Source organism: Siniperca chuatsi, linkage group LG15 (assembly GCF_020085105.1).
Source record: "Siniperca chuatsi isolate FFG_IHB_CAS linkage group LG15, ASM2008510v1, whole genome shotgun sequence".
Taxonomy (NCBI): Eukaryota; Metazoa; Chordata; class Actinopteri; order Centrarchiformes; family Sinipercidae; genus Siniperca; species Siniperca chuatsi.
Window position 1 is genome coordinate 5,270,457 of NC_058056.1, and position 13,681 is coordinate 5,284,137.

The window sequence follows — 13,681 nt, forward strand, 5'->3', positions numbered from 1 at the left end:
ACATATAATCATGGCCATCAATGCATTCTGTGCATCCTAAACCCAAATCCAATTTTGGAGACTGTTGGTGGTCTCACCAAACATTTGCCACAGCCTTCCCAATGGCACACATGAAATAGCTTCAACAATTCTCCTGTCGACACAATACGTTTTCTCTCTTGTGAGACATTTGGTTCCTCATCCTCAACCTCACTGAGACTTTGATCCTCATCACTGATGCTTCCCTCACCACTTAACTCAAACTCATCATCACTGGCATTATCTTGACTCTCTTCTATTAAGCTTTCTTCCTCAGACTCTTCACAGCCCACACTGCTAAGGTTGACATCTTGCTGAGATGATGGAGCCCTAGGTGGTGGACCTAGGGAAGAGGCCTTCCACAGATGAATAATATGAATGGTCGTTGCTTTTTACTTGGTTGGTAAGTATGTCATCTGTCAAACCGCCATGTGCAAATGTAGTGCTTATTGCCTCCCTCTTCTCTATCCTGTTCAATTACATCAGTCTGGGTGCTAACACTGACTGTCAGGGTGTGGACACTGCCTGTCTCCTGCTCTCTCTCCTTACTGATGTCAGCCTCTGGGAATTTGCTGCTGGCCACCAGATGCATGCATGTCTGCCTAAACTGTAAACACTAATGTACTCTATTTAGGTACCTAAATGATGCTGACACCTTGATGAAGTAATTGGTACATCCTGACTATTGGTTAAAATCATATTAAAGAATCATATACCACATTTTTGTGTTGTTATTCTTACAATAATTATGCATATAAAACTATCCAATGTTTCCTCTGTTTTGTTGCAGTCGTGGTTGAGGATAATTGTTTTTGGTTCCATGTCCATACCATTTCTGGCTGTAGTGCTGGTTGAATCACTAAAATTACTTTTATTTTGTATTATATTATCATAAGATTAATATGTATGGACACTGGGGATGAATGTTGTGCTTCTGAGGGATGCTGAACAAAATTAACAAAATTATGTTAATATCACATTTCTTATAGAAGTCAGGGTAGAGAATGTAGCAGCCAAAATAATATATGCAAAGATCACTAGTTTTTTCCTCACTGACCTGACATCTTTCTTCACTAGTGCCTATTTATTCCCCTGGTGAGTGATACAGTTCTACTAGTTATTATTCTTTTGTGACTATCAAAAGTATCAATGTACCGTTCAATTCTAACATTTAACAGTGTATACTCAGCAAATAGTATATTACAGTTATGGTTATATCACCAGTCTACTTAGTTATTGTACAGTGGGTACGGAAAGTATTCAGACCCCTTTAAATTTTTCACTCTTTCATTGCAGCCATTTGCTAAAATCAAAAAAGTTCATTTTATTTCTCATTAATGTACACTCAGCACCCCATCTTGACAGAAAAAAACAGAAATGTAGAAATTTATGCAAATGACCATGTGATATTTCAGTTTTTCTTTTTTAATAAATTTGCATAAATTTCTACAAAGAGTGAAAAATTTAAAGGGTACCCACTGTATATCATTTTGCCTGTTTCTTTTAACTACCTCATTGTTTTTGTATTTGATTTATGTCAAGTGACTGCTGTAACACTTTCATTTCCCTTTGGGATTGGGAAGTACTCTATCTAGTATTGTTTTATTAATGTCTAGTTTCTATTCTGGTCTCTACTTTGATTTTTTTTTTGTTTTTACAAGGTGCTGTAATAGATGCTAGTTCTAGTTTAGACTGATTATCAACTGATAGTATCTAAAATATATGTTCAGTAAAAGGCAAAAGTTAGACTAGACTGAAATACTGAAAAATTGCCATATGCCATATGCATAAATATATCATTTAGTGGCATACTGCCACTACTATTGGTTCATATTGTTGATTTATTAGTGTTATGGACATGTTAGTCATGAATAAAACCAGTGCACTAGTGAGCAGTAAAAAATGCTTATTTTGTTGTGAGCCTATTGGTAAAAAAAACAAAAACAAGTCAGGCCTCCAGCAGTTTCCTAGATGGACAGTCAAATGGCTCAGGAATCAAATGATGTATGGTGTGGAATGTCATGAGTTTTAGGTGAATACTTTCAGGCCTGGGTGTTTACAATGGTTGTGGTTAATTCTGACTGTCTGACATTTTGGCTGCTATATTGTATAGCCAAGCTCCCATCAGATAAATCCTATGTTGCAAAGATGCTATGGAAATCTTTAGGCTAAGGGACCTGTGTCAGACTGAGTATCAGAGTGGGGACTGCACTGTATGGAGTTATTTGTGAATACTGCTTTTTTGGTATGGGCTGATGACTTAGTACCTGCTGACTTTTGTGGGTTGCTAAATGCCCTACCTGTCTCTTCCCTGTCTGTCTAGCGTTTAAGCGCCCTTTCCCTACGGCGGACTGATTCCTCTGTACTACTGTACTACTGTTGTCGGAGCATGTTGGGCGGTCAGCAGAAAACAGGTTATAGGTGGTGAAATTGAAAACAGGGCTTTAGTCTGTTGGTCCGGCAAACCACTAGCTTGCCCGACTCAAAGGTCTTCTCCTCTAAGTAATCTTCCTCCAAAAAATGTTCACTGCAAACCATTGGAGGGCTCTGTTGCTTCTGTGCCGCTAGCCAGCGCAGCAGTTTTGTTCTCCGTTTCAGTGGCAGTTTATGAAAATGGACTGTTTTGTCTTTAACTTTGTAAAACTCATTTCAACATCCAGGAGCAATACCATAGTGGCCTCCCTTTTGTCTTTTTCTGTCCTGTGGCTCCTCAGTCTCCATCTTTCACTGTCTCTACGTTGTATCTGTTGAACTCACTGACAGAGGTCTTTCACTGCTTCATATACTTTTGGTAGTTTAATGTGTAACAATGGATCATATTTTATAAACTGATCATATGTTTTGTATGTAACAATTTGAAAAGTAACTAGTAGCTATAGCTCTTAAATAAATGTAGTTAAATGAAAAGTACAATATTTCTCTGTAATGTAATGACGTAAAAGTATATAAGTTTTATGCTATAAGTAGCATAAAATTGAAATACTCAAGTAAAGTACAATTACTGTACTTGAGTAAATGTACTTAGTTACTTAGTAGTGAGTCTGTGTGTGTGTACTGTGAATGTCATTGGGAGCAGAAGCAGAGCTGCTTCTTATCTTGTGTTTAACAGTACGCACGCACACACACACGCACACACACACACACACACACAGAGTTACAAAAAGGCTGTACCACCCTGTACCAGACAAAGAGAAAAAGAGCCTAACTGGGGTGAATACAGATATAAGCTGGGTTTATATTTAAATATTTTAGGTCATTTATGATGTACTGAATTAGAAATGCTGAAAGATGACAGATTTCAATAACCTTTGGCCAATGCCCTGAAAAAGCTTTGACATACTTAAAGTGGGAAAGTTTAACTATGAAGTAATGGTGCAAAATATCTGTCCACCACAATCTTCAGAAATATCAGGGTACATGCTCGCTCTAATTTGGCTGTTTGGCAATTTAAACTTACTGACTAATGAACAATACAAATAATGTTTTGTTTTTTTGATTGTGGAACAGCCTTAGAAAGAGCATAATACAATATTTAATCCAAGGTGGACAACACTGACCAGGTGACAATATCAGCCCCAGTGTAAGTCTAATCCTGATTTGGTGACACATTGTGATTTATCAGCAGCCTAACTTTGGGTCCCAATTAGGTCAGAGATCCAGAGTGAGAATGAGAGTGGGAGAGTGAGCGAGAGAGAGAGCATTCCAGAGAACAGAGGACTTCTGTATTTTGCTGGCCTATGGCCCAATGTGCCTGTCCTCACCATAGACTGTATATACAGATGGACGACGCGTCTCAACTTCCTCCATCTGTACAAAAATTAAGTATCCTGGATACAGGAGCTGCCATTTTGCATTGGTGACGTAATTTGGAGCCAGAGTCTGCGCAGTAGTGATCGAGGTCCCGGCCACCCCCGGCCGACTCAATCGCAAGCCGGCCTCAGCTGTCAATCATGACGTGAAACCCCCTTTTTATAGCATCAGATAACTAAAAACCAAACTTATCAGAAAAATGAACACTTGAACACACATCAGCGTGATAAGAACTACCTAAAATGACAGAAACCATCTTTGGGAAAAATTTATTTGACATGTACTTTGAGTTTTTTGTTTGGCTCATGTCCCATCCGCTAACATGGATCGATTGTTTTGGCTTCACTTTCGGGGAGCTGTCATGTCGTCCATCTTTATAGACAGTCTACGGTCCTCACCTCTTTCGCTTCACTAGCTCACTGTGTGTACATAAAAGTAAACATTTTTTAGCCTTTATTTGATTAGAACAGCTGAAGAGACGCTGACGATGCAGCAAAGGGCTGCAGGCAGGATTCGAACCTGGCCTCTCTGCCTTGTAGATGGGGTGCACGCTCTACCAGGTGAGCAACGAGGCATCCCTGTAAAAGTAAGCTTTGAACCTGTCACCATATTGATGTGACCTCATTCGTTGCAGCAAAGCCTATCTAAAAGGTCAGTTCACCCTTCATTTATTTGTCATTTTTTTTTGGCATTTCCATTTGATAGTGACAGTAGAGAGAGACAGGAAAGGCAGGTGAGAGAGAGGGGATGACATGCAGGCCTTTGCGGTAAGGACTCAGCTTTCATATGTGATACGCACTGTACCAGGTGAGCTACCGGGGTGCCCCCAGTTCACTCTTTACAGCACCAGGTTGTTTTCATACTGCAGGGCTCAACAATAAGCATTGCCCAGGGCAAGTAAAATGCCACATTGGACAAGTAAATAAAGCAACTCACTTGCCTGACTGGGCAAGTGGTAAAAAAGAATTTAACACGTATTTTTCCGGAGATGTAGCTAAGGAGCGAGCCCTCTCACTTCCTTCTCATCTCTGTTGAGTTGCACATACTGATCGGGCACTCACCAGTAGGGATGGGTACTGAAACCTGGTATTAAACGGGCCCTGTGGCTAAATCATTACAGACCATAGTATTATCACGCTTGCTGCAGCCTCTCCTGCAGTCTGTGTCGGGCTGAGCTCCTCCACACGCACACACAAACACACCCACCCACACATGGAGCGCAGTTAGCAGTCAGCAGATCAGACAGGCCGCGGTGGAGATTACTCGAGTTGACAACTACACTTGTTACTGTAAGTAAGTGCAATAAAATCTCCGCGAGTAAAAAGATTTGATTTAGATATGATTTATTTTGCTGACATTTTAGATTTGTTTCCAGTGAGATATTAGAGTTTATATAGTGACTTTGCTGTTGTAAACATTACTGTTGCTGCTCTATAAACAACATTTAGTTATATTTAAAATATTCAATTCTAATCCTGTTCTGAATGTATTCTTTTTAAAAAAAAAATATATATATATTTTTTAAAAGCAAGTATTAGTAATAGGACGGTGTAGTCCCTCATTCGTCCAGGAGTGTTCTATCGTAGAAAAGGTTTCAGTCGTAGTCATCTGGACACTGTTTTCAGAATCAAGAGGTTTCGGCTCCCATCCGGAAGTCATTCTCAATTGTGAAAATGGTCTGAGAACTCAGAAATTTAAGCTACTCTGTGTTACTTAAGCCCTGCCCTCAGGAAGGAGTCTTCCTGAGTATCTGCTGATTATTAGTAATGAAAAGAACCGCTAATAGTATCAAAGAACCGAACCCATAAGCGCATCAATAAGAATAGTAGTATCAATAAAATCCTAACGATACCTATCCCTACTCACGAGAAAATGGCGGCAGGTAAAGACAAAGTTTATTTAGATAATTAATCACAGTTAAGGAGTCCATCTCTAGAGATAAGATGGGGGGATTGTCATACCATTTTCGATATGCAAGAATGTTTGTTGCATTGCATCTATGACACACCGTGTCCTTGTTCTGATTCATTTACTTTTTTTTTTTTAAATAAAAAGATTAAACATGGCAACAGCTTTAGTTTATATTGTTATTTGATAACCACTAATAAATAAAACAATTGGTATACAGCAAGTAAAAAATTGACTTTGGGCAAGTAGATTTCTGACCCACTTGCCTGGTCCGGCAAGTGAAAAAAAAACCTTAACATGAACCCTGTACTGTCCTATACAGCTGTAGACAATGAACCACATGCACCTGCAGTTCAGTGGCTAGGCTGACAGCCTGTAACACAGCTTATAACTAAAAAGGACGGTACGTTCAGTTGGCTAGCTAGATATTCCTCCCATGTATCGAAAAACCTACTCCTACCCACATACATATATTTTTCACTGTAATAACTTGTGAAATATGAACCTTAAAAAGGGCTTCTTAGCTGCTGCTTAATAGTGGGGAACATAAAATAGGAACTAGGAAGTTAGGCTCAAGTCCAAACCTGTCAGTAACATATCAACCACTAATATTTATGCCACTACGCAACATCAAAAAAACCCCACCCTTTTAGGTTAAAGATACAGATACAGTTCTTGGGCTATGGCATACAGAAGCAACATACAAACACACATACTGGAACCAAAACACATTATGTAGTACATCAATTTAAAATACACAGTATTTGCCACAATATGGACTTCGCACCAACAACTACAAGTATATAGATTAAACTTGTCAGTAAAACTGCCAAGCTTTCACCAGAAAAACATGTCACAGTAAAAACTGCATGCTGGACAGGTTTGACATGTAACAAGTCCAGGTTTCATAGGGATATTGTTGGTATTAATCACTTTTTAATATCTACAGTGCAGAAAGCCACATTTTAAACTTTTAAAGAAATGTATGCCACTACCTGGAATTCGGTGCAAACCAACCAATTTTGGACTGAATGCAACAAATGAAAGTTGGGTTTAGGAACACAAACTTGGCAGTGGAAAACTGTGAAAACATTTTTTTGACGACCAGTCATCAGGTGTGTTTGCTCTATGAGTCATTCAGTGTTTGTTCCCTAAATCCTAATCCGCTGTAAATACCTGTGAATAAGTGCATAATCGATCTTCTCAATGTCAATCATTCACTGACATTAGGTGATTTCATTGTCAGTACTGTTCAAGATAGTGCCTAGTGACTGATAATATAGTAATTTGGTGACATGTTTGCCTTTATCCTCCTCCGTCTTTACATCTTTGTGTCTGTATTTATTCAAACGTATCCTCCTCGTTTGCATACCAGCCAAAATGTATGTATCGGAGAAACACAACAGTAGCTTTTCACCCTGTCTTTCACGAAAGTTATGGTTAAAATATTGTAACTTTAGCAAACACTACGGGATGAAAACTGCATACTAACGTAAGACAAAACGCAAACTAAACACAGCCCTCAATTGTAACGCTCATTGTAAACAATTACATAACGTCAGCATGTCATTTTATCTAACATTGTAAGTTAGAGTTTCTTTCTGTATTTGACAGGGCGACAGCTAGCTAAGTGAGTAACGACAGCTAAGAGAAATTACTGTTGTGGTCATCAAAGTAACCCATAAGTAGCTGAGCTATAAGCTAATTAGTTTCATTTTCAGTTTCGCGTCAGTTTAGCGAGTAGACACCCTCATAAAAACTTACTTTATTTAGCAAGTGTGGGTTAATTTTACTTAACGTTATCAGGCTATTGTTAGCAGCTAACTAGCTAGCTTGCTCCTTCCTGCAGCACCTGTTGATAACAAAGCCGCTTCAGACCAGACCGAAAACACTGGAATACTCACTCTGTTTCTGAGCTGTCCACGTACTTCTTTAGATGCTAAATCCAACTGGGAACTCGTAATTAAGTGTTAGTTTTAATCCAACCAGTTGTGGTTCGTAGTTATTTTTCTAATTCCAAGTTCCACCCCAACAGACGTATTGCTCTTTGATCCAACACAGCAACGCAGATCTCTCTCTCTCTCTGTCATTTCCAACTCCAGACAGGGGGAGGAGACAACATGCCACCAACTACATAAAACCATGATGCTGATTGGATACAACTATGAAAGGAATCTTGTCTAAACCAATCAAATATCGGTGGAATGTAGCACGTGAACATCACATTGGAATTATTACTATTGATAAATTAGTATCAAAGAAGCCAAAATTAACCACAAACATGAGCAGAACCAATTAAATTTGCATATGGAATGTCATGTCATCTTTATGACATTTTTCGTTGAAGATAACATTTTGATGTTTTAAAGTTAAATACATTTTTTTCGAACATTAAAAGGGATTTTTTGGTATTTATTACCCTACTGTTCAATTCGCATTCAAGTATGTGTGCAACAACATTTCAAATGTTACTACTGAAGAGATAGATGCCTTTTGACCCCACTATTTCCTATTTACAAATCGGCTGAGTCAGGTCTGTATCTGTGTGGCCTACACCTAGGGTGCGTTTAGCCCCGAAAAAACGTAGCAAAACGTTTAGATAAACGGAAATGGTGCTGTCTTGAACACCCTGTTGTGTACGCAAGCGCACTGCCTTTTTAATACGGCGGGGTTTAAACACGTCGTTGCTGATTGGGTAACACCTCTGACACACCCACCAAACCAGAGAAAACGTACCTCAAATTCCATTGCACAAGGTTTCGAGGAAACATGTCGTTCAACCTGGAAACCGTTGCAGAATGGTGCACACCGTTTTCAGATTGAACGTGCCCCTGATATTGGAATATAAAAAATGTTTCCACAGCATTTATAACAAACAAAAATGGTCTATTAAATTAGATAAGTCATTATTTTCCCAACGTCAATACTTTACTGGATCCATAAAAAAGTGAATTTCCGCACTTTTTTATTTATTTATTTATTTTTTTAAAGGTTGATGTTTCGGTCACAAGGACATTTTTCAAGACACATCAATCATAAAGTGACACAGTGCGTAAATACAGCTCGAAATTCTATGATACTCCACAGCTGTGTTGGAGGTGTGTCCATGATTACATACAGTAGCTTATCCAATCAAGATTTCCTCAACCATCAAAACATACAATATCGATAATCCTTTTGATATTACTAAAAAGGAAAACATTATTAAAAATGTGTCATATATATGCCAAGGCCCAAATCCACAGTATATTAATGTCCAATGGGGTCCTATAAGTTTAAATTTATCCATGTGCAGATATATAAAATATATAAACCAAAAACTAAAAGAAAACAGAAAAACGTGCATATTATATCTGGTATCTAGTAGTTGTGTGGGCAGGGGTTGTAAAGGGGCCCAAATCAATCAAAATAGTCAAATAAAGAAGTATTCAAATAGAAAAGAATTCAGAATAGAAAAGGGGGGCAAGACATAGACCAATTCTTGACAATCCCACAAAACAACAAGAGGCGAAAGAGGTCCCTCTCTGTGTAAAATACTATATACCATGGTAGAAAAAACTTTTTATATAAGATACACAGGTCAATTATAAAAAATATATTTTAGGAACTTGGCAGTAGATTTGGTTTGTTTCACAGAGCATTTCACAGGAAGACCCTGAGATCCAGGTCCTCGTTCATTCCCAAAGGCGTGAGAGTCTCTAATTCAGTAATCCAATATGCTTCACGTTTCAGGAGGGCTTCCTTTAAGTTACCTCCTCATCTGGAAATTCTCTCAATACCAGTATACCAATATGAGGGTAGGCAGATGTTTCATATGTGCAAAATGAAGGGCAACTGGACTTTCTTTGTTTACATTTCTAATAGCAGAACGATGTTCCGGCATTCTAGTCTACAAAGATCTAGTTTTCATGGCGATGTATACTTTACCACAAGGACACTTGATGAGGTATATGACTCCAGTGGTTGTACAGGAAATTGTGCCCCAGATTTTGATCTCTTTTCATGTTACATGGTGGAAGAAAGAAATGCACTTAGTTGTATGTTGGCATTGTGTGCATCAACCACATTTGAAATTACCTTCTGGTAAGGGTGACAACAGTTAAGTTGGTTTGGTATAGAGGCAATCTGAGTGTACCAGTTTGGCTTTTAGGTTCCTTCCTCTATGAAAAGTTATCCTAGGAGATTCTTTGTACAGTAACCAACATGTGGGTCACTAGTAAGAATATGCCAATGTCTTTTGATTGAGTGTTTGATTTGCTGTGCCCTTTTTGAGTATACCAGGACACACACCATGGAAGAGTTGGAGGGGACTTTTTCCACTCTTGAATCTCTAGTACTTTATTCAAAGCTGTGTTTAGCTGTTCATCAACATATCCTCTATCTTTGAATCTCTCCTTTATAATTTCCACCTGTTGTTCTAAAGACTGCTACAGATCCTTTGTAGTCTATCAAACTGACTAGTGGGGATGGCATCCTTAATATACTGTGGATGGTGACTGTTCTGAGAAGATTATTATGATATGTGGGTTTTCAAAAGAGGTCAGCCATGTGATGAAATCAAGGAGTTTTTGTTCACCGTTCCATCATTGTTTGTCCAAAGAAATATTATATCGTCAATGAACCTTTTCCAATAAATTATGTATTTCCGATAGAGATTATTATCTTCACCCAAGATGTATTTCATTTCAAAAAGGCCAACATAAAGGTTTGCATGGTTTGGTGCCACACGTGTGCCCATAGCACAACCACAGCGTTGCCAATAAAAATCATTCCCCACACTGAAATCCGTTTTTGTCAAAACAAGTTCAGTTGCTTCTACCTGGAATTTTCTGCGTGAGGCATCAAGGTCTGATTTGTTGTCCAAAAAATGGTCCAAAGCTTCTAGACCACCCACATGTGGAATGTTACTATAGAGGCTCTCTCTTTTTCAAGACATATCAATCATAAAGTGGTCATAAAGAGTTTCCGTGAGAAATTAATTTGCTAAGAAAATCATACCCCGGGATTTAAGAATTAAAAAGGAAGCCACTCTCTGCAGAGACAATGAACCCTTCTGTAAAAGATGGACTGAAATTTTAAACAAATGCTCAATCGAGCTAATGGCATTAGTGAAATCAAAGAGGACCCAAAAAAAGTTCATCTGGAAATTGGGGCAGAAAATGCTGAGGTTAAACAAACAAGAGATATAACAAAATTCAATGAAACCATGGAGATGGTCAAGAAAATGAAATGCGAACTAGAAGAGACTTTGATGGCGAAATAAAATTGACAAATTTAAACGGGATGAAGATTATTATAACAACAAACGGGTTTATACTTGGCCATAACAAGAATCCAACCAGCACAAGAACCTTTGCAAACAAGAAGAATACCTCCATCCAACAGTGAATATACATCAGAGGGATCAGTGAGGTCATAAGTTTTTTTTAGGCTAAAAAATGGGGCAAAACGAAAGACGCAGAAAAAGACAAGACGGGGCAAAAAAAGGCACAGACCAGTTGCTGATGGAGATTGGCGGTGGCATAACTGGGCTGTGAATAGACAGGAGATGGCAGAGGGAAGTGATGGATCAGGAAGTAAGCTAGGAGGAATGGAAGAAGGTGCTGGGGAAAATTAAGGTTGGAATACTGTACAGAGGATTAACAGTAGGCGAAAGCATAAAAACAGAGGCAGAAAAATGAAGGTTCACACTCAGAAGAGACTGATAATGAGCGAAATATAGTAGTTAACAGGAGACTACAAGCAAGCAATCATTAAACTGGTTCAAGAAGGTTCTTCATTTGGTGAGTGGAACCCGGTTCAACTAACTAAATCAATAAACAAATTGATAGGTGAGGTGAAAAGTGCAAGAGTGCTGCATAATGGATCACTGTTGATTCTTTGCAGGGACAGTACTCAACAAGGCAAGGCTTTCAGATTAAATAAGATCGAAGGTAAGAGAGTGCAAGGAACACTGACTAATGAAGGATAGTATGAGGCGTAATTTCGGGAATACCCACAAGTGTGCCGACAGATCAGATTAAAGAAAATGTGGCAGGAGCAAAAGTGACTAAAGCAAAACACCTGAAAACCACTCGTAATGGCGAGAAATGTGACAGCCTGTCAGTAATGTTGATTTTTGATGAGGAAAGACTACCGTCAAAATTATATATTGGGTATATGAACTACGAGGTCAGGGCTTATATCCCCCCACCATTGAGATGCTTTAAATGCCAAAAGTGTGTGCATAGGTAAACAAAGATGAGGGAGATGTGCTGGGGAACACAAATATGGAAAGTGTGAAAGAGGAGCTAAGCTTAAGTGCAACAACTGTGGAGGGGAACACAGCTCTGTTTACTGGGGGTGCGAGGTCAATGAGAGAGCAGCAGAAGCACAGCGACTGAAAATTTCCCAAGGGATTACATATGCCGAAGCAGCTGAGAAAGTAGTCATGCAGACAGACAAATCGAACACTAAGCCAGTTAGTACAGAGAGCAGCAAAATGATACGGTGTGAGGGATGTGGCAAAGTAAAGGAAGACACACTGATTGTTGGGAAAAACAAGTTTGTATTGTTCATGGTTGATATTATAAAATGTTCTGCACAAACAGATAAGAAGACAGAAAAGATCGAAATAATAGTTAAATCAGCAGAAAAATATCTTGGAATCAAGGCTCTTGGATGGGAAGAAGTTAATGAAATGTTAAATGGAGGGACGTCTAGCTCGCAATCACAATCATGGGGTGGTGGATCATCATGGCATTAATTATATTACAATGGAATGCAAGAAGCCTTATTGCAAATGGTAAGGAATTTGAATAAATGTTTCAAATCTACAAGATAAACCTAATTTAATATGCATACAAGAAACATGGCTGAGACCACAGTGGGATTTCGTAATGTGGCGTTATACAGCAACTAGTAATGATAGGAAGATTGGGAAAGGTGGTGGTGTGGCAACATTTGTGCGGGCTGGGGCTTTCAATTCAATTCAATTTTATTTATATAGTGCCAATTCATAACAGAAGTTATCTCATTGCACTTCTCCTATAGAGCAGGTCTAGACCGTACTCTTTATAATATTACAAGGTTGTAAAGGGACGAGGTTTAATCCGATTCATTTAGGGAAAGAACACGAATCAATAGTGGTCAAGATCTGGGCAGGAAAGGATGAATTAGCAATAATGCATTACTATAACCCATGTAATAGGTTGTGCCTTGATACATTCGACATTGTGGGTGGGCAGATACAGGGTATGGTGGTATGGTGTGGAGACTTCAACGCGCATAACACACTGTGGGGGAATAAGAAAACAGATGCAAATGGTTTAATCATAGAGGAATTCATAGAGGATAAGGGATTAGTATGTGTGAATGATGGGAGAAGTACAAGGTATAACAGTGCTCAAAGTAAGGAAAGTGCAATTGATCTAACACTAGCGTCAAATGGAATTGCGGGTATCACAACCTGGGAGGTGTTTAGTACATCACCAGTGGGCAGTGATCATTAACCTATAAGAATTAAGGTAGGAGTAGAAGTACACCGAGAAGAGGAACTGAAGATACTAAGATGGAAATTAGACAGAGCAAATTGGGACACATTTCAAGCAAGTAAGAGAAGGTATGAACTTTTACTTAGAGAACATATATCAAACGGGGATGAATTCAATAAAAAAGTTGGTTGCAGTCATTATACAGTCAGCAGAGGAAACAATACCAAAGGGTGTAGGGATCAGAGGTAAAAAGAGTGTACCATAGTGGGATGAAAACTGTAGGAAAGCTGTAAAAAGAAGGAAAAGGGCATTTAGACAGTTTAAAAAAAACATCATTGATTAGAAACATTAATTCAGTGCAAAAGATCACAGGCAGTAGTTCGGAAGATTATAAGAATTCTCCTAATTCCTTATAATTAGGAGAATTTAACAAAATAATACCGGTGTTGCTAAGTAGCAACAAAACAGCAGCA

At 38.6% G+C, this 13,681-nt stretch overlaps 1 protein-coding gene across 1 annotated transcript in view; it reads right to left on the reverse strand.

Annotated features, from left to right (window-relative positions):
- Positions 1–7,849, reverse strand: part of pals1a (protein associated with LIN7 1, MAGUK p55 family member a) — a 45,592-nt gene extending 37,743 nt beyond the window's left edge. Inside the window, exon 1 of the mRNA XM_044166415.1 lies at positions 7,641–7,849. The gene's annotated coding sequence lies outside the window, so the exon portion shown is untranslated. The remainder of the gene's footprint in view (positions 1–7,640) is intronic.
- Positions 7,850–13,681: the final 5,832 nt, after the last annotated feature.